Here is a 23918-nt window from a genome sequence, read left to right on the forward strand (position 1 = left end):
ATTGAATCAAATATTGATCGTTAATTTATTCGTTACTTTTGTTGGTCATTACTTTATTCGTTGCGTGATACTTCCATCGGAGTAATAAAGATTCGCGAAGAATATTTAATTTGCGTAATACTTCGTTGGAGTAATAAAGAAAGATTCGCGTAGAATATTTAATTTATTTAATACGAGTACAAAAACTTGACCTGATCATTGCTTTACAACAACAAGCTTAATTTCAATACACCAATATCATCTCATCTCATCTCTACTATAATAATAATATAATAATAATCTCATCATCATCATAAACTAATTAATTACCAATGGCTGAAATCATTGCTTATGATCTCGTGAAAGCCGTTCTTCAGAAGTTGGCTTCTGAAGCTTTCAAGAAAATTGCTCGATCTCAAGGAATACAATCCGAGCTCAGCAACCTGAATAGGAGATTGTTCCAGATCCAAAACCTTCTTAATGATGCTTCTCAAAAGGAAGTAACTGATGAATCTGTTAAAGATTGGTTGAATAGTCTCCAACATTTGGCTTACGATATTGATGACGTACTGGATGGTTTAGCAACCGAACAAAATTCTGTTGCCTTCACCAGCAAGGTAAGAAAACTCATCCCAACTTGTTGCACAAACTTGTTATTAGCTGAGAGGGTGAGTCACAAGTTAGATCCTATTATTAACAAGTTGCAAGATTTAGAAAAGGAAAAAAATGATCTTGGTTTGGTTGTGAAACAAGATAGGCCAAAGAATATGAATAGGAAACTTCAGACCTCTTTGGTTGATGAATCTAAGATTATTGGACGGCAAGCTGAAAAGGAGGAATTAGTCCACAACCTATTAACAGAAGAATCACGTGGTGATGCAAACTATAGCGTTGTTCCGATAGTTGGTATGGGTGGGGTTGGTAAAACAACTCTAGCCAAACTTTTGTATAATGACAACCGGGTGAGGGATCACTTTGAACTCAAGGCGTGGGTTTGTGTTTCTGGTGATTTTGATAGCGCTGGTATAACCAAGGCTATCTTTCAATCTATTGGCGTAGAAAACAAGGATTTTGCAAATTTAGGTGGAGAAAACAAGGATTCTGCAAATTTAGGCGGAGAAAACAAGGATTTTGAAAATTTTAGTCTACTTCAAGAAGCTCTTAAAAATCAAGTTTCAGGAAAACTTATTATATTGGTGTTGGATGATGTATGGAGTGAAAGTTACGAGGATTGGGAAACCCTCGTACTTCCATTTCACGCATGTGCACCTGGAAGTAAGATCATCATGACAACACGGAAGGTGCAATTGCTCAAGAAGCTAGGCTATGATCATATTGACCAAATGAAGAACTTGTCAGATGAAGAAGCTCTATCTTTGGTTGCTTTACACGCATTAGGTGTAAATAACTTTGATTTACATCTAATACTGAAACCACATGGTGAAGATCTTGTGAAAAAATGTGGGGGCTTGCCTTTGGCTTTGATAGCACTTGGGAGGTTATTGAGGACCAAAGAAAAGGAAGAATATTACTGGAAGGAAGTGTTGAATAGTGAGATATGGAGACTAAAAGATGGAGGTGGAATAGTTCCTGCCCTTAGATTAAGCTACAATGATCTTTCTGCGTGTTTGAAGCGATTGTTTGCATACTGCTCTGTTTCCAAAGGATTATATATTTAATAAGAGGGAGTTGGTTCTGTTGTGGATGGCAGAAGGTTTTTTGCACTATTCGACTCTAAACAAGTCAACAGAAGAGCACTTTGGTCACGAATGTTTCGAAGAGTTGTTGTCAAGGTCATTTTTCCAACATGCGCCAAACGACAATAGATCGTTGTTTTTTGTGATGCATGACTTGATAAATGACTTAGGGACATCAATTGCTGGTGACTTTTTTGTCAGGTTAGAAAATGCGATGGAGATGGATAAAGGGAGTGAAGCATTGAAAAAGTATCGTCATATGTCGTTTGTTCGTGAGAAATTTGGAGCCTATAATAAGTTCAAGCCATTTGAGAAAACTACAAGTTTGAGAACATTCTTGGCAACGTCTGTTGGGGTGATGGATAAGTGGGGAATCTTCTACTTATCTAATAAGATTCTGGTTGACTTACTTCCAAAGCTGCCATTGTTAAGGGTTCTCAATTTAAGTGACTTTGAGATAACTGAGGTACCAGATACCATTGGTAGTTTGAGGCACTTGAGGTATCTTAATTTATCTCGAACTCGTATCACACAACTACCGGAGAATATCTGCAATCTCTATAATTTACAGACACTAATTCTATGTGGCTGTAGAAAATTAGTTGAGTTACCCAGTAACTTCTCAAATCTTAAGAATCTGCGCCACTTTGACATCAGGGAAACTGACTGTTTGAATAAGATGCCCAAAGGGATAGGTAAGTTAAAAAGGCTACAAACACTCTCCAAGATTATTATTGGAGGTGAAAACAAATTTGGAATTACTGAGCTGAAAGAATTAAATAACTTGTGCGGGGTTCTTTCCATTGAAGGGTTGGATGAAGTGAAAAATGCAACTGATGTACGAGAGGCAAACTTTTCGCAGAAAAGGATTGGCGCGTTAGAAGTGAAATGGAGTGATGTCTTTGATGATTCTCGTAAGGAACAACTTGAAAAGGAGTCCCTAGAAGAGCTGAAACCTCATAGTGATACTTTAATAAAACTAAAAATAGTGTCATATGGAGGAATAGAGCTTCCAAATTGGGTTGTTGATCCCTCTTTTATTTGGTTGTCACATGTACGGATAGATGGTTGTAAAAAGTGTAGACGTTTACCACCACTTGGGCAGCTAAAGTCACTTGAGGAGTTGTTTATTGAAGGCATGGATGAGGTGAATAATGTGGGTATGGAGTTTACTGGTACTACTAATGGTGTGTCATTCACCTCACTTAAAATTCTATGTTTTAAAGACATGAAGGGGTGGAAGTCATGGTCAATCAATTGTGGGGATGTGTTTCCATGCCTTGAGAAGCTTGCTATAGATGAGTGTCCTTCTCTGGTCAAAGTTTCAGTTGAAGCACTACCTTCACTAAGACATCTTAAAATAGGAGAGTGTGATCAGAATGTGTTGACAAGTTTGGTTCGCGTAGCTTCATCGGTCACCGAGTTACAACTAAAAGACATATCGGGTCTTACTGATGAGGTGTGGAGAGGTGTTTGTAAGCATCTCAGAACAGTTGAAGAATTAAGCATATGGAGTTGTAATGAGATAAGATACTTGTGGGAATCAGAAGCAAAGGCAAGTACGGTTTTTGTACGTTTAAGAAAGTTGCAAGTAAATGATTGTGATAATTTGGTGAGGTTTGGAGAGAGAGAGGGTGAGGGTGATGATGATAAGAGTGGAAGCAATGTCCTCATATCTCTTAGGATTTTAAAAATAAGTAATTGTAAGAATATGGAGCATTGCAGTTGTCCAAACAACATTGAGACATTGAGAATTGTAGGTGTAAGAGATGTTTCCTTTTCTAAAGGAGGAGGGCAGAAGCTCAAGTCACTTTATTATTATGAAAGTGAAGGCAATTGTCAGATTATCAACGGAAACAACAAAGGCATGCCATTGGTTCAACATTTACATATAGGTGGTATGCCAAATCTGAGATTCATCCGTGAATTGAATTGCTACGTTCATCTCACCAGTTTAGAAATTAGATTATGTCTAAGTCTAGAATCATTTCCTGATCAGCAGTTGCCGGATCTCACCTCGTTAAAAAGACTGGTAATCACCGAATGTCCAAGAATGGATAGTTCATTTCCTCGTGGCCTTTGGCCTCCGCATTTGGTATCCTTAGAAGTAGGTGGGTTGAAAAAACACATGTCAGAGTGGGGCCCACAGAATTTCCCACCTTCACTTGTTGAGATAATCTTAAAAGGGGTGTCAGAAAATGACGTGAACAGTGGTCATCAATTGTCTCGTCTTCTTCCATCGTCTCTTACTATTCTCAGATTGTACGAATTTAATGAATTGAATACAATTTCAATGGGACTGGAACACCTCACCTCCCTCCAACATCTTATTATTTGGATGTGCCCAAAGATGAAAGATCTACCAGAAATGCTGTTGCCTTCACTTCTCAGTTTGACAATCAGTTCTTGCCCAAAGTTGAAAGAAAGGTGTAGTATTAAAAGTAGATACGGATGCCACAACTACTGCATCATCACTGAAGATAATTTATATTGAGATAGTTTTTGAAACCGTATGTTTTCAGGTTACCTACAATAAAGGTGTACATTTATCTTCTTTTTCAATTTTACGCATTTTATATTTGGTTTTGCTTGCAATCATACCAATTATTTTAAATATAATATATACTATTTCATCTCACTATCTTGGACATTAATATGGTTATTTTTGTTTTGTTAATCAGTAATATGATCACATGAACTCACTAGATGTAAGATTTATGCGCAATGTACAACAAATAACTATATGGCTAAATTCATTTGAGCCTTCGGGGTCACATACATATACACCTAGACGTCAAATTAAATATATTTATATATGATGTATATATAAATATATATATTACTCAAGAGACGAAATAAGTTAAAATACTCCATTGTGTATTGATCAACTGATTAATTAATTTTAAATTAATTAATTATGAGTAATAGAATATTTAAATGGCTAATTTAAATTAATTGATTAATCAAAAATGTGAATTTGTTTGTTTCTTGCTGGCTACGTTCAATTCAATTATTGTTATAATTCAGTAGACTTATAACTACCTTTAGTGGTTTGATTCTTGATGTTATAATTCAGTAGGCTTATAACTACCTTTAGTGGTTTGATTCTTGATGTTATAATTCAGTAGGCTTATAACTACCTTTAGTGATTTGATTCTTGATTTAGAATACTAATAATGAAGTGTAAGAACAAAGATGATAATGGAGAGAAAGAAAGAAACACTTTGTAAGTGTGAGAAATGGTGCAAGTTTAATGCTTGCATTCATGAGTATTTATAGCCTAAAATCTCAATATAAAAATACATACTTTGTGTACCAAAATTGACTATATGTATACACCAAAATTGACTATCCATATCTATATTATTATTATTATTATAACACTCCCCATTGGATAGCAATTTTATTTTGTTGAAGATCAACTATAAATTACTGCCTCGTTAAAAACCTTGCTAAAGAAAACCCAGTGGGAAAAAACTTTAGCTAAGGGAAAAAGAGTGCAGCATGGAGTTGACTCCCCCTCAAGTAGACATCGCTTCAGCTGTTACATCTTTTGAACATGTCTCATGCCAATGTTATGAACGTGTGTTCTGAAAATAGCAGTTGGAAGTGCTTTCGTGAAAAGATCAGCAGAGTTTTTGCTAGATTGCACATATCTCATTTCAATCTGGTTGTCCTTAATGAGATTTTGAGTGTATGAGAAGAATCTAGGTGGTATGTGTTTTGTTCGGTCACTTTTGATATACCCTTCTTTCATCTGTGCTATGCAAGCTGCATTATCTTCATAGATAGTTGTTGGACTTTTATCGCGTTCTAGTCCACAAGAATCAGTAATGAGTTGTGTCATTGATCTCAACCAAAAACATTCTCGAGTAGCTTCATGTAATGCAATCACTTCGGCATGATTTGACGATGTAGCAACAAGTGTTTGTTTTTGAGAACGCCATGATATTGCAGTACCTCCATTTAGGAATACATATCCAGTTTGAGATTTAGCTTTATGTGGATCAGATAAATAACCTGCATCTGCATAACCAACCAAATCTTGTTTTGATTCGTTAGAATAAAATAATCCTAAATCAGTAGTTCCTCGAAGGTATCGAAATATGTGTTTGATCCCATTCCAGTGTCTTTTGGTAGGAGCAGAGCTGAACCTTGCCAACAAATTAACTGCAAAAGAAATGTCAGGTCTTGTACAATTTGTAAGATACATAAGAGCTCCAATTGCACTAAGATATGGTACTTCTGGTCCAAGAATGTCTTCTTGATCTTCACATGGACGAAATGGATCAGCTTCAACATTGAGTGATCTAACAACCATAGGAGTACTTAATGGTTTTGCCTTGTCCATATTGAAACGTTTCAAAATCTTTTCAGTATATGTTGTTTGATGTACAAGTAAACCATTAGGCATATGCTCAATTTGTAAACCAAGGCAATACTTGGTTTTTCCGAGATCTTTCATTTCAAATTCTTTCTTTAGAAGTTGAATGGCTTCATGGATCTCTTTATTTGTACCTATGATGTTAAGATCATCAACATAAACAGCTATGATCACATATCCGGATGTTGTTTTCTTAATGAAAACACAAGGGCAAGTAAGATTATTTGTATACCCTTTGCTTATCAAGTAATCACTCAATCGGTTATACCACATACGTCCCGATTGTTTTAACCCATATAAAGATCTTTGTAATTTAATCGAATACATTTCTTTGGGTTTTGCATTTGATGCTTCTGGTACCTTAAATCCTTCAGGTATCTTCATATATATATCACTATCAAGTGATCCATATAGATAAGCAGTCACAACATCCATGAGATGCATTTCTAAATTTTTAGAAACTGCCAGACTGATTAAGTACCTAAAAGTAATTGCATCCATAACAGGAGAATAAGTTTCTTCATAATCAATTCCCGGTCTTTGAGAAAAACCTTGAGCTACAAGTCTAGCTTTATACCTTGTAACTTCATTTTTCTCATTTCTTTTTCGGACAAAAATCCATCTGTATCCTACAGGTTTCACATCTTTAGGAGTGAGAATGATGGATCCGAAAACTTTTCTTTTATTGAGTGATTCTAATTCAGCTCGTATTGCTTCTTTCCATTGAGCCCAATCATGTCTATTTTGACATTCAACCATAGATGTTGGTTCTGGATCATCATCATTATTCATGATGTCATATGCAACATTAAATGAAAATTTCTCATCAAGATTTTTCATTTCATTTCGGTTCCATAATATTTTTGAATATGCATAATTGATTGCAATTTCTGTATTGACATCATCAATCTCCTCTGCAGTAGGAGTACTGATTTGTGGTTCTTCTTGAACACTTTCTTTTACTTCATTATCAGCTGATTTTCTTTTTCGAGGATTTTTATCCTTTGAACCGATTGGTCTTCCACGTTTCTGACGTGGCAAAGATTCATGAGTGACGTTATTGCCAGCTTTTGGAATTTCAATTCGAGCTGGAGTATTTACTGCTGGTATATATGATTTTGTCACCGTTTTTGTATCTGTAAATGCATCAGGCAATTGATTTGCAAGTTCTTGTATATGCATTATCTTTTGAACTTCTGTCTCGCATTCTTTTGTGCGAGGATCAAGATACTTTAATTGAGGTTCACACCATGAAACATCATTTTCTTTATTTTTCATTTCTCCCCCTAATCTAGGGAACAATGTTTCATTAAAATGACAATCAGCAAAACGTGCTGTAAAAACGTCACCTGTCATAGGTTCAATATACCTTAATATTGAAGATGTTTCATATCCAACATATATTCCCAACCTCCTTTGAGGACCCATTTTTGTACGTTGTGGTGTCGCAATTGGAACATACACTGCACAACCAAATGTTCTAAGATGGGAAATATTTGGCTCTTGACCAAAAGCAAGTTGTAGGGGGGAATATTTATGACTTGCACTTGGTCTGATGCGAATCAATGCAGCAGCATGTAAAATTGCATGACCCCATATAGATACAGGGAGTTTTGTTCTCATTATCAATGGTCTAGCGATTAACTGTAAACGTTTAATCAATGACTCGGCTAAACCATTTTGTGTATGCACATGAGCAACAGAATGTTCAACAACAATTCCTATAGACATGCAATAGTCATTAAATGCTTGAGATGTAAATTCACCAGCATTATCAAGTCTCACCCTTTTAATGGTGTAATCAGGAAAATGAGCTCTTAATTTAATAATTTGGGCAAGAAATTTTGCAAATGCCACATTACGGCTTGATAACAGACAAACATGAGACCATCTGCTAGATGCGTCTATTAGAACCATGAAATATCTAAATGGTCCACATGGTGGATGAATTGGTCCACATATATCACCTTGAATTCTTTCAAGAAACATTGGTGATTCTTTCTCAACCTTAAGTGGTGAGGGTCTAGTTATCAATTTTCCAAGAGAGCAAGATGTACATGGAACCATTGTATCATGATGGATTTTTCTATCCTTTAGTGGATGTCCATGAGTACATTCAATAATCCTTTTCATCATTGTTGATCCTGGATGGCCTAATCTGTTATGCCATAAACTGAATACACCAGGATCAATATATTTTTCGTTAACTACCATATGTATTTCTGGTACATTTATATGTGTATAATGTAATCCAGAACTAAGTCTTGGCAGTTTTTCAACCACATGACTCTTGTCAGTGATACTTAAATATTTCTCATTTTCTGTTGTCACTGACTGATAATCATACCCGTTAAGGTATATGTCGGAGAAACTCAATAAATTTCTGCTTGACTTGGGAGAAAATAAGGCATCATTTATTAAAAATTTTGTACCATTTGGTAGTATGAAATTTGCCTTTCCTATCCCTTTTATCAAGTTAGCAGGTCCTGATATTGTATGTATAGTTCCTTCCGTTGGTTTTAGATCAATAAAATATTTCTCGGATTTAAGTATAGTGTGTGTAGTTCCACTGTCTGCTATACAGAGATCTCCACCACTTGATTGATGTTGTATTCCAGCAAAATTCATATTGAACTTCATATATAAGAAATAAATAGTGAGTACATTAATATTACACAATATTTTAAACGCAAATAGATAGTACTGAAACATTTAGCAAACATAATGACAAAGACAGACGATATTAAATCGTTTATTTTTCAAAAGACACACAACTTAAACATTCAAGAAATCTTCATATAAATCAGATGGTTTCTCAGTGACTGTTGGATCAATATTATCCACAAAATTTACTTCCTTTTCTTTACCTTTCAGCGAATCCTGATACATCTTAACAAGATGTTTAGATGTTCGGCAAGTATTAGCCCAGTGGCCCATTCTACCACATCTGTAGCAAGATTCTTCAGAATTTTTAGAAGAATTTTCTTCAACATCTTGTTTAATGGGCTTGTTTTGTGGTTGATATTTATATTTTCGTGGATTACTATTTCTTTGACCACCACGGCCACGACCACGACCACGTCCACGCCCATTACCATTACCATAAGGATGGTTTCTACCATAGTTATGGCTTTTGGCATGATGATGGTGATGGTTATTATAACCACGACCTTGCCCGCGTCCTTGTCCCTGTTTATAATTATTTGCAGTATTTGCTTCAGGGATTGCAAGTGTACCAGTAGGACGGGATTGCTGATTTTTCATTAATAGCTCATCATTTTGCTCTGCAACTAAGAGATATGAATTAAGTTCAGGATATGTTTTGAACTTTAGCATTCTCAAATTTCTTTGCACTGTGATGTTTGCAGCATTCATTGTGGAGAAAGTTTTCTCCATCATGTCTGCATCACTAATTTCATGTCCACAGAATTTAAGTTGTGAACATGTATTATACAGAGCTGAGCTGTATTCATTTACTTTCTTAAAGTCTTGGAACCTTAATGTTCTCCATTGTTCCATTGCAGCTGGAAGTAAAATTTCTCTTTGATTATTGAATCTGCTTTTGAGACCTTCCCATAAAACATGGGGATCTTCTACAGTCACATAATTATTTTGTAAGCATTCATCAATATGTTGATGAATAAAGCAACATGCCGTAGCTTGTTCTTTTTCAGAACAAGTGTTGTTTTCATTTATGGTTTCAAGAATGCCCATTGATTTAAGATGCATTTTTACTTTTATAACCCATGGCATGTAGTTGTTTCCAGTTGATTCTAAAGGAGTAAATTTAAGCTTTTCCAGATTCGACATTTTCTATTATCAAAAATTAAAACAAACATCATGATAAATTAGAGTCAATTTATATTCATAAGTATATAAACATTAAACATAAATTTAATATAACATAAATGATAAGTAGGTGACAGTGTCGACCATGTGTAAGCAATCATAAATAAATGTTATATAACAAAAATATAAATATTAGTAAACATAAATGAAAATTTGGCGACAGTGTCGACCATATATTTTTTCAGGTGGTATAACCGACCTATATCATTCTGGTGGTATAACCGACCATATATCATTTTGGTGGTATAACCGACCATATATCATTTTGGTGGTATAACCGACCATATATCATTTTGGTGGCAGAGCCAACCATATTTAGTATTAAGATTATCGTGCTGATAACGTGTTATAATTCAGTAGACTTATAACTACCTTTAGTGGTTTGATTCTTGATGTTATAATTCAGTAGGCTTATAACTACCTTTAGTGGTTTGATTCTTGATGTTATAATTCAGTAGGCTTATAACTACCTTTAGTGATTTGATTCTTGATTTAGAATACTAATAATGAAGTGTAAGAACAAAGATGATAATGGAGAGAAAGAAAGAAACACTTTGTAAGTGTGAGAAATGGTGCAAGTTTAATGCTTGCATTCATGAGTATTTATAGCCTAAAATCTCAATATAAAAATACATACTTTGTGTACCAAAATTGACTATATGTATACACCAAAATTGACTATCCATATCTATATTATTATTATTATTATAACAATTATCAATAAGGAAACCAAATTTTTGTACGCGATTTTTAGTTGCCGATTTACAAGTCGGTTAAATATATATATATATATATATATATATATATATATATATATATATATATATATATTCCTTCTTTTTTATCTGGGATATACGAAAATTAAAAAGAACTCATATTCTTCTTGGTTGTTGACGTACGAGAAACAAAAGGAGAATAAATCCCAACTTCTCTTGTGATTATTTTACTGCACAAGATAACGCATTTACTTTCTGGTTATGTTAGAAATGAAAGTCAAACTAATACGGAGTATTATTATTTATTCTTTTATTAATATAATCGGATTATATTAATAAGCTCTTGGGTTTGGACTACCATCCATTGGTGTTGTTTGAAAGTGTAGTAGACTTTCAAAAGAGACGATCATACCCTTTGATCGTAGATTTCTCTTCTACAAAGGTGGTTCGTTTCTACCTTCACGTGGACATCAATTCAGAAAGGTATATCATTTTACTCACTTTGTGATTTTATATTCTTGACAATTATTAGTGGTGTAATTGGATCAATGAGACGGTTTAATCATGTGAAAGTTTTATTAAATAATCGATTATTTAAATCGTGTGAATTTATTATTAAATAAATGATTATTTAATTATTTATCTATAAAACAATTATTATTATATCTATCCGCTGCGTTTATAGAATTTAAAAGTGAACACGATTTTCCTTCAGTGGTATCAGAGCCGCTTTTACACCGTCTTAATTGTCGCGTAATTTTCTTAGATCTAGCTTTGTGGTGAATTGGTAAAAGTCAAAACCTTTATAGTTTTGAAAGTCAACTTTGTTGATTACCTCATGACGCACAAATAAGATATGAAGAGATTCACTGTTTAAAATTTAAATTTAATAGTTATGGCTTGAATAATTGTTAGTTATTTAATATTTATTTTGTTCCATGGTTATACACATGCATTGTAATCATGGACAAGCCATATATAGGTTTAATAATGTTGTTATTAAATTGTGATTGCATACATAGCCCATAATGCCCCGGTCAATGTATGATTGTTGTGATTGTTGGTTACGGCAATTTTATGCCATGTTGTTTTTGAATTTAATTGGAGGCCATAGAAGCCAAAGTTGTATTTTGTTTATTTTCAATTTCATTATATTGTATTTAAGTTTATTTTAATTTGTAAAAATGTACTAGATTAGTTATATTTTTCAATTTTAAATAAATGTAACAAGAGGGAGATTGAAGATAAAGATACAACACAAAGATTTTGGCTTAGAAAACGGCGAATGGATCAAGTTAACAACGATGGCGGTCGACAAGTTTTCACTTGGATCTTGAATCGAGTGGGAGCTATGTATTGTCCTTAGTTTGACCTCTTGATCCCATGTCGGCTCATGGGATCAAGCATAGGATTTTTGGGCTAGGCTATGTATGTGTGTGATGTATGATTGTGTTTTATTTTATGCATTTATATATAATTGTTGATTGTGATATATGCAAAATGTTTTTGATGAAAACATTAAATAAAATCGGTAAAGAGTTTCAGATATTAAAATTGATGATTTTAAAAATTTTAAACTCTAACGAGTTTAAAGTAAATGATTTTGAAACTCAAATTATATATGATCGAATTCTTTTAAAATTGTTTTAAAACGATACACGTCTGTGTATTTGTGCTGGAAATTAAATAACAAACTAGACACAAAACATGGCCGACATATATAATTGGTTAAAATGATTTTTTAACAAATAGTGTCACGAATTTTGTGTGCATGCATCATTCGTTGACACAAACTTTTTAAAAAATACCCGTTAAATTTAAGTCATGCCATCCAATAAGCTTGCAAACACTCCTCGTTATTTTTTCGATCTAGTGAGACTAGGCTGAATTATAGCCACGAGGTGGATTTTTCGATCTAGTGAGACTAGCGTGAATTTTCACTGTTTTCAAATTGGACGACTTAATCGTATTCACGGTGAGACCTGAGTTCGAGGCAAGGATGGGACAAACATGCCAGTAGATAATAGAGGTTTATTGAACTACACATATCTCTAGGTCACATAAAGATCTAAGAGTTGCACTTGTAATGCAATTGGTATCCGTTACCTATCAATAGACTCCATAACTACTAGCTGATCAACAGATGTGGCTATGGAACCTCTATGTGGATCTTAGGCTTTCGTAAATTAATTGGTTTTTTAAAAAAATGTCTAAAAATGAAAGGACCCGTCCATATTACTATAAACGCAGTACGTTATTCATTGGTCCCATAGCGAGGTATTTGACCTTTATATGATACGTTTTAGAAAAATATTGCATTCGTTCATAAAAAGCACACCATTATTATACATAATGCATGTTTTAAACAATTGAGCGATTATTTAAGGAATAATCCCCATAATACATCGGTTTTCAAATACTACACACTTGACATAACAGTAAAAAATAATACATGACAAAGGTTTTATTGAATGCAACATTTCATTTAAACAAAAGCATGAGACTCCATGCACAGCTTGCTCAGATAATGCAACAGCGAAATACTTTCTTAAGGACCTGAGAATAAACATGCATAAACAGTCAACACAAAGGTTGGTGAGATATATAGGTTTAGCATCGATATAAATATAGACCACAAGATTTCATAGTTATAAATATATGTACACTCGCAAGTGTATAAAAGTATTCTATAAGTTGTTGAGCGCTTTGGTAACCATACTTAACTATTAATGTAGCATATTCCCTTTATTATGAAATCTCCCTACACTGTACCAAGTGTAGTAAAAACGAAGTACTATGCAACCGTTTACGATACTAGAGCGACTAGCCCGTTTGGGGTTGTCAAACCCGATAGATCTATCAATAGGATTCGCGCTTACAAGTTCTTACAACATGTAAATATTAGTTACCAAGCTATTAGGGAAGATATGCAAGGTGGTACAACTCAACGTAGAATATATTTTAAGTACTTGTGTCCATGGCGTAAAACATAAAATGCATGTATTCTCATCCCAAAATATTTTTAGAGTTTAAAAATGGGACTATATACTCACTGTCGTAAAAGTATAGTTTCAACAAGTTTTCACCTTATTAAAAAATAGCCGACGTCCTTGGATTCATGAACCTATAACAATAATAATGATTAAGATAATAATACATGTGAATAAAATAAAACAAGTTCATAGAATACTTATATATTAATTTTTAACATTTTTATGTTAGTAGTCCTTTGTTAGTAGTCCAAAATAGTCCGAAATGTCCAACAATCCAATAATCGGTATATATATAATCTTAGAATTACCCCACGACGTATTCTATACGTATTGTCTTTGCATAAACCCAGAGACGTATTGTATACGTATTGTCTTAGAATTTATCAAAACGTATTGTATACTTATTGTCTTAGGATTTATCAAAACGTATTGTATACTTATTATCATGGAATGTACCAAGATTATTATATATATATATATATATATATATATATATATATATATATATATATATATATATATATATATATATATATATATATACAATCTCAGAATTAACTAAGATTATAATATTTTGTTATAATAATGATAACATGTCCAAATATATATATATAGGATATAGTAAAAGTTAGCAAGGATATGGTTAATATAGTTTTTACAATATAAATTTCGTCCATACAACATTAATTTTAGCAGATTTTGTTTTGCTCGCCAAATATTCATTACAACTCCGTTTAAAGTGAATCAAATTGCTATGGATTCCTTAAGAAGTTAATTTTTCAAAAACAATTCGAAAAGGTCAGCCTATGTATTAATATTAAGAGTTTTACCCTCTTTTTGTGCCGGTGGACAGATTTGGAAGAATCCCGGCACCCACCCAATATATGATTTTTGATAAAATACTTCCACTTTGTCTAAAATCATGAAAAAAATACTGGAAGTCTTATTTACATATATTAACATATTTACGAAGTCTTAGCCTCGAACTCGAACTCAAAGTCTAAGATAGGTTTTTAATTCCCAACCCAAAACAGCCCGCTTTTTACCGAATGGAGATTAAACGATATATGTTAAGTTTCAAGGTGTTCTTCATATGTACAAGTTATAAGTTCTTATATTAACTTAATATAACATCATAATACATATAAATAGGTGTTATTAGAGATAAGTTAGAAAGATTAGATTAGTTTTTCAAATAAGTTTAGAATCAACTAAACTATGTTCTAGTTTATAAATTCTTATATAGATAGCTATAAACATATGAATTGAACAAGAATTTAGGCAAGGTTAATACCTTGATTTTGAAGCTTGAACTTGCTAGAAATAGATGAAGAACAAAAAAGGGATACTAGAACTAGAGAGAATATGTGTGTGTAAGTAAACATGAAGTAAAAATTAGAAAATGAAATGGTAAAAATTTGATCAAATATGGTGTCTTTATATACTAGTTGTAATTTTTCATTTTGTGAAAAATATTTAGTATAAGTTAAAAACCATTAGGTCATGCATGACATATTATTCCATTATTGAAAATTTCTATTGGTATATACCAATTGTAAGTACTTCTAGAAGCTGCGTATAATACACATATAAATATCGTATAAATACGAGTAGGATTCTTGATGAAATTGAATGGGAATATGAGTATAGCTATCTTTATTGAGTATAAGTATGTTAATATATGTATTTAAGTCTTTCAAAAGTGTATTAATACATCTTAATACAATACATATATATTCATTTTAACATAAGGGTTATTACGTCGTTAAATGTTACATATATATATTGTTTCGAAACCCTTGAGTTAGTAGTCTCAATTTATATATAAAACCCATTATTAATATACTTAATGAGATACTTAACTATCATATATTCAAGTTAGATATAATCCATATATCCATATATATATATATATATATATATATATATATACATAAGTATATGTTTAATACAAGTTATGACGTTCGTGAATCGTCGAACAAATGGTTGGTCAATTGTTTGTATGAAACTTATTTCAAAAGTTTTAAAACTTGTCAAAATTTATCGCTTATCATGTCGGAATAATGTTATCATATAAAGATTAAGTTTAAATTTTGGTCGAAAATTTGCGGGTCGTCACAATACCTACCCGTTAAAGAAATTTCGTCTCGAAATTTGATTGGGATCGTCATGGCTGACAATAAGTATGTTTTCATGACGCATAAGAGCTGAAAATTAGAGTTTTATCATCATTGGGTAATATAGATAAATCAATTTGATTTTGTGAAGAGTACGAGTGAAGCTATCACAAAAGAGTGAAAATGAGTAAATACATGTTCGTCTTATCCGGTGACGTAGCCACGGTTGATTTTTGGAATTCAAGGAATTTTAGAAGAAAATCTTCGAAATCTAAATAAGATTTGATTCTTCGGAATTCAAGGAAATTATGATCATCTTCGAATTAATGCGATAACCCATCTTGATTTCTCTGTCGGATATTTCACTATAAATCCACCTCATTCGTTTCCTTACAACTCACACCTTCTATTCTTTCTCCCTCAACTCATATTTTAAAGTATTCGTCAATATGCTTCATTCAGTGCTAATTCTTGATATACTCCTCACTTTCATATCTGTCGTTCTTCTTTTTCATCTTCCTCTGGAAGAATCTATTTACTTCTACTATACTCTTGATTTTATAGTGTTTTTAGTTCTCCCGTGTCTTTATATTGCTATATGTATCGATATATACGGTTTATAGTTTCTGGGTTGTTGGGTTTTATATCTTCCCTTATATTTCGATGTCCCTGCTTCTGTCTTCTATAATCATTGTCATCCCCAGTTAATGCTCTCTTTTATTTTCTGCGATTTATACTCCAATTTCTGTTTCGGAGCTTTATCCTTTCGTTTCTTCTTCTTGCGATTAAGCACCGCTTGTAATGGTCCAGAATTCGCAGATATAAATTTCGGAATGAACATTGTTAATGTTCTAAGAAAGAAATGGTAATGGCACGATTCTGATTTGTTAAATTACCAGAATAACCTGAAAAAGACCGAATCATCAAGAAATATTTTCTTGATATTTTAAGGGTTAAATAGAATACAAGAGTCGTGTAATATAGCACATGATGATGTTATGATCTATGAATCATCACGTTCCATTTAGAAACTCAGCATGACTTACTGTAATATAATCACGTTGATCAAGTGTCATTATATTATACTAACTCATGCATCAGTTTCCAACAATACTTCAAAAACATTCATATTTCAAACTCGAAGGTTTCAGAATTTAGAAACTAAAATAGTTTCCCTTCTGATGAAACACTGATATCGCGAAGAGATAAAAGATTTCAGATAAGAATAGTTATGAAAATATCTTCAGAAATATGGAGGATATTTATAATGAAAGATATGATGATATCTTAGAATTTCTAATATCAGAGGATGATGAAGAATATTGTCCACAAGGGTTTAAAATCAGGAGTAAGGTATTCGTTAATGACTTCTGCAGGCACTGAATCATTTGGATCCTTTGCAGGAAGATTTAGTCTTTGTGACTTGTCCACACCTTCCTTCATACTTTGCTCAATCCGTTTTCCAGTTCTAAACCTTCTCTTTTTCTGAGCTTTGCCAATACACTACTCTTTATCATCAAACTTTTGACTGTTAAAGTCATCAACAGTTTTCGCTGCTTTATTAGTTTTCTCAAAATTTAAAGAACTGAGTCGTAGACTAGAGTGCTTTTCAGAATTTCAGATTGGAAGATCATAATTCTAAGAGATAAATGTTATATGTATACATATAACTGTTGATGTAGAAACGCTGCGAGATTCAAAATACCGATTTGCTGATTTCCCGGTACTTGATATGGCAATTATTGTTACAAGATGTAGATGAGTACCTGATAAAGTTTCAATGAATAAGTATCGTGATTATTCGGAGAGGCTTAAAGATCAATGAAGTTGCTGATAAGTTTTCTGCTAATGTGGCAAGATATGAAAGGTTCCCCGGTAATAATGACGAAGGGTAATCGTTATAGTAAGGCTTATTCGAATAAACAATTGAAGGTGATTTGCTGGAGCTGTGACAAAACTGTCTATTTTGAAAAGAGATTGAAAAGTTGTTTTAGCTAGTAAATGCCAAAGGGTCTGACACGGATACGTGTTAAACTATGACTTTGGTTTCGAGGGTTTTTCAGGTACATAACTGTGGGTAACATGTGGTTGGATCATCATCTCGATTGCTCATTATTTAGATTGTCTTCAGGAATTTCGAAGGGTTTGAACACAGATTGTAATCGTTAATATACATATGATATTCTAGCACAATTTTGAAGTCAAAGTATAGCTTTGAAAGACGAAGGAATCTAAGAGTGATGTCTTCTGTTAAATCTTGACTTGGATTTTGATTTGTCAAAATTAAAATATATAATCAAATTTGAATGAAAATGGTTGTTTTGATTTCTATGAAAGAATGTATATTGTTGTGAAAGTAGTGAGTATAGTTGATGATTTGCTGAATCAGAATCTAAGGATATAACATATTGATTGTGAATTTTTATATATCTCTCGGGTATTACCTACCCGTAATTTTTTTTTTCACATGTAATGTTTTGTACCAGAGAATTTAATTACAATCTTTATGAAAATATATGTATATTTTCTTTAGATGTAATGCAGATTTGATGAGTTAAGTTCATTTGATCTTAGGCTGGAATTAGAAATGAATAATGTGACAAATATATATAGAATTACAAGTTATAATATAATTAACATGTTATTATTATTATATTCATTATTATTAATGTGTATATTAAAATTAGTATCATATCTAGATATTATTACCATATTCCTTAAGAGTTACTATTATTATTATTATTATTATTATTATTATTATTATTATTATTATTATTATTATTATTATTATTATTATTATTATTATTATTATTATTATTATTATTATTATTGTTATATTCATAATTATTAGTATAATTGTCATTAATTATTAATATTAATATTAATATTAGTATAATTAATATAATTATTATTATTATTAGAATTAGTAATCTTATTATCATTATTATTATTTTTTATTAGTATTTATATTATTAATATTATTAATACTATATTTACTAATTTATACTAAATATATACGTATTTATAAAAATGCAGGATTCAATGTTTCTTTCAAGTACCAATCATACTGTGTTAACCTTTGTTTGCTATCTATTAAATTGTTATATAACTGAATCAAAAGTACCAATCAGATAAGATTTTATTCGTTTTATATTTTTTTTATTTGAATCTCCTGTCCTTGTTTTTTGTTTGATTGAGAAAACGAGCACCTCAAATTGCTGTATAATTGATCAAATCAGTTGGTACGTAAACCATTCAACCACTACGACCTTTATCTATCACCAACATCCTTCACAGTTTTTCTAATTATCAAAATTAAGCAGAAATATATGAAGAACACAGGTTTCGGTCCTGTTCTTGTGTCACTTATCCAAAAACCTCGAATTCGAAACTGATTTCAAAAATTGCTAATGCAGTCTGGTTAGGAAGGTCTTAAACAATCTTTCTGGAAAGTTTTGTGTTCCAATTCTTTCAAACGAGTTTGAATTTTGAAGTCAAATGTAAATTTTAAAAAAGGTCAAACGGGTGTTCATCACAAAATTCAAAAATTGAGTTATGTTTTAGGTGCAATTAGAGTTACAGAGTGTTTCTAATAAAGATTTACTACCTTTTTCGTGTTATACTCTTTAGCTAAAAACATATAGATTTCGAATTCAACATTTGAGTTTAAAACCGTCATCAGGTCTGAGTTTAAAGTTATTATTATTTTTTTCGATTTCTGTTAATGAAAATTAAAACCATTAAAATGTTTCTGTATCAGCTTTAAATCTTAGAATTTAATAGGAATAAGTTAATGGTTAGAAACTGTACCCTGGTCGATCTGTGTTTGTGGAGAAGAAGGAGAAAGGGAATTATTTGATAATGGGTTATAAATAAACTGATGGGTATAAACTCAGAAAAATCAAAACGGCCGGTTGGTTAAGTAGTGTGTTTGTAGAAGGGAGGTCTCGGGTTCGAGCCCTGCTCGCGACATTTTATTTTTGAGGCTTTCTAAAGGTAGTTTTACACATTAAAATTCATTATTATTATTATTTATTGTTATTATTATTATACTAATTATTCTTGTTATTGTTGTTATTATTATTATTATTATTATTATTATTATTATTATTATTATTATTATTATTATTATTATTATTATTATTATTATTATTATTATTATTATTATTATTATTATTATTATTATTATTATTATTGTTATTAGTATTATTATTTTTAAGATCATCATTAATTGATAATGCTAAAAACGAACATATATTTCATAGCATTATTCCTCAAGAAAGACAAGCTTTTAGTTGCAATTGTCCTATTTACAAGTGATATTCGTTTAAATAATAAAAGGTGAAGACAACGGACAGATTCGACGAATTGAAGACGCAAACGACCAAAAAGCTCAAAAGTACAAAATACAATCAAAGTGGTTCCAATTATTGATAAGAAACGTCTCGAAATTACAAGAGTACAAGATTCAAAACGCAAAGTACAAGATATTAAATTGTACGCAAGGACGTTCGAAAATCCAGAACCGGGACATGAGTCAACTCTCAACGCTCGACTCAACGGACTAAAAATTACGAGTCAACTATGCACATAAATATAATATAATATTTAAATAATTCTTAAAAATTATTTATATATTATATTTATATTTAAATAACGTCGGCAAATTAAAAGACAAAATGGTGTGAGCTGGGTTTACGAACTCCGCGACTTGCGGAGTTTGTAGTGAAAAAACACCGCGACTCGCGGAGATACCCTGGACAAAAATGCCTATAAAAGCTAACGCATTTTGATCATTTTAAATATCCATATATCCATCCTCTCTATCTATATACGTAAATATATATATATAATTTATATATATAATTTTAATTTTAATTTCTAATAATAAGGGTATGTTAGCGAATGTTGTAAGGGTGTAAGTCGAAATTCTGTCCGTGTAACGCTACGCTATTTTTAATCATTGTAAGTTATGTTCAACCTTTTTAATTTAATGTCTCGTAGCTAAGTTATTATTATGCTTATTTAAATCGAAGTAATCATGATGTTGGGCTAATTACTAAAATTGGGTAATTGGGTTTTGTACCATAATTGAGGTTTGGACAAAAGAACGACACTTGTGAAAATTAGACTATGGGCTATTAATGGGCTTTATATTTATTTAACTAAATGATAGTTTGTTAATTTTAATATAAAGATTTACAATTGGACGTCCCTATAAATAACCATATACACTCGATCGGACACGATGGGCGGGGTATTTATATGTACGAATAATCGTTCATTCAACTGGACACGGGAATGGATTAATAGTCACTAGAATTATTAAAACAGGGGTGAAATTATGTACAAGGACACTTGGCATAATTGATAACAAAGTATTAAAACCTTGGGTTACACGCAGTCGATAACCTGGTGTAATTATTAAACAAAGTATTAAAACCTTGTTACAGTTTAAGTCCCCTATTAGTTGGAATATTTGACTTCGGGTATAAGGATAATTTGACGAGGATACTCGCACTTTATATTTATGACTGATGGACTGTTATGGACAAAAACCAGACGGACATATTGAATAATCCAGGACAAAGGACAATTAACCCATGGGCATAAAACTAAAATCAACACGTCAAACATCATGATTACGGAAGTTTAAATAAGCATAATTCTTTTATTTCATATTTAATTTCCTTTATTTTATATTTAATTGCACTTCTAATTATCGTACTTTTATTTATTGTTATTGTATTTAATTGCACTTTTAATTATCGTACTTTTTAATTATCGCAATTTTATTTTATCGCACTTTTATTTATCGCAATTTCCTTATCGTTATTTACTTTACACTTTAAATTAAGTTATATTTATTTTTATTATTTTACATTAGGTTTTAACTGCGACTAAAGTTTTTAAAATCGACAAACCGGTCATTAAACGGTAAAAACCCCCCTTTTATAATAATAATATTACTTATATATATTTGTATTTTTATAAATTAAACTAATATAGCGTTAAGCTTTGTTTAAAGATTTTTCCCTGTGGAACGAACCGGACTTACTAAAAACTACACTACTGTACGATTAGGTACACTGCCTATAAGTGTTGTAGCAAGGTTTAAGTATATCCATTCTATAAATAAATAAATATCTTGTGTAAAATTGTATCATATTTAATAGTTTTTCCTAGTAAAATATAAGCTATTTCGTATACACCTCGCCGCACATCAAGTATTTTTGGCGCCGCTACCGGGGAACAAAATCTAGCTTAAAAGCCGGAAGCGCAACGCTAATATAAAAAAAAAAGATTTTTATTTTTAGTTTACTTTTATAAAAATACATTTTTGTAAAAATACGTTTTAAATATTCAAAAATATAAAAAGAAAAACAAAAATATAAATATTTTTAAGAGTTTGTTAAATATTTAAGTTTTATAAAGTTTCTTTATTTTTATTTTATAAAAATATAAGTTTTATTTAAATATTTTGTGTTTATTTAAAACATAAAAAAAACGAAAAAAAATATATATATATAAATCTATTTTTAAGTTTTTTATAAAATTATAAAGTATTTCTATTTTTATTTTAGTTTTTAAAACATAAGTTTTTATTTAATTTATATAAATATTTTATTTAATTATTAAAACAGAAAAATATATAAAATATAATTTAAAAAAAAAAACTACAGAACCTGTCAAACGAAACCACCTTATCTGAAATATCAAACCCCGCGACTCGCGGAGTTTGTTGCCAGGTGGAACCGCGACTCGCGGAGCCTCCCTGTCTGACACGACCAGAACCCTAATCAGCATTAATTACGGAGTTTAATTATATTATTTTTACTTTAACCCTAATTAGGTTATTTATATTATATTATTTAGTTTAATTTATTTATTATTTGTATTATTTAGTTTAATTAGTTTAATTAGTTTATAAAATTAATAGTTTTATAAAATAAATAATATAAAAATAATATTTTTATAAAAATTGTACTTTTTACAACTTTTAGTATATTTTTATATTTTGTCCATTTTTAATTGTTTTAGCGTAATTTGTTGTATTTTTCGCTCGTATTTAGTTTTAAATATAATTTTTGCCATAGTTATTTTTACTTCTAGATTTTTAGGCTTTGCCGTAAAATCTCTTAAGTGCTTTTTCTTTAGACTAAGATTTAAGTGCTTTAGAATTTTGCGACGCCTTTTTAAGTTTTAGTACCTTTTTAAGATATTGCCATTTGGGATATAGTTTTACTTGTAAGCTTTAATATTTTTAGACGCAACTTTTAATTCTTAGTTTTTAGTTCTTTTTTAAGTTTCAACGCACTACTTTCTTATTTTTATTTTTCGACGCCTTTTACCTATGTATCAATTATCACTCCAATTAGTAATCTCAATTTGCAATTTTAATTTTAAGTTAGTGATAGTAATAAGGTTGGGTTAGTCGAGTGTTTTAAAGTTTTATAAGTCACTCTTTTTCTTTCTTATTTTTCGACGCCTTTTATTTTTCAACCCTTTTCTTTTTCGACGCGCTCTTTTTCTTTCTTATTTCTCGACATCCTAGTTTTTAGGACATGGATTTTTTTTTCTACTTCTTCTCTAAATTTCTTAAAATTACGAAAATTTATTTTAAGTGGTTAAATTGATAGACATCAAAATTTTCTGGTTCGTAGTAATAGTTGGATTTGTACGTGGACCGGGTTATTGGAGCCAAACAGTACTCAATTATATTGAGACCAAACGAATCCTGCCCCTCTGCTGCATCTTTTGGCTATTCGAAACGTGGGCAAAATCAGAAAAGTCTATTAATTGGATAACTTATATAATTTTTCTTTCCTTTTAAAAACTAATAGGATATTCAGTGAATGCACCGAGCAAGACGTTCACCACCTTTTGTACGTTCACCACCTGTAACTCGATCAAGACATCTAGCTAATATTACCACCGTTGATTTTTCTTTAGAATCGTCATCCAGTCGACCAAGTACTCCAATTCAAATTTCCGATAATCCATTTTTTGAACCCGACCTCACAATTGAGAATTCGGAGAATATTCAGGGACAATTCATAGATCCTGAACCATTAATTTTTCCTCCGGAACCACCAATCATTCAAACAGAGATTGTTGAGGAACGAACCATTAAATCAGAATCCTCTAGTGATTCAGATTCAACAAATTCAATCATAAAAAAT

General features: G+C 31.3%; 1 pseudogene; it reads left to right on the forward strand.

Moving 5' to 3' along the window:
• The first annotated feature begins 227 nt into the window (after positions 1 to 227).
• LOC139892148 (putative disease resistance RPP13-like protein 1) lies at positions 228 to 4209 on the forward strand (annotated as a pseudogene).
• The last annotated feature ends 19709 nt before the right edge of the window (positions 4210 to 23918 follow it).

This window comes from Rutidosis leptorrhynchoides, chromosome 2, assembly GCF_046630445.1.
Source record: "Rutidosis leptorrhynchoides isolate AG116_Rl617_1_P2 chromosome 2, CSIRO_AGI_Rlap_v1, whole genome shotgun sequence".
NCBI classification, from domain to species: Eukaryota; Viridiplantae; Streptophyta; class Magnoliopsida; order Asterales; family Asteraceae; genus Rutidosis; species Rutidosis leptorrhynchoides.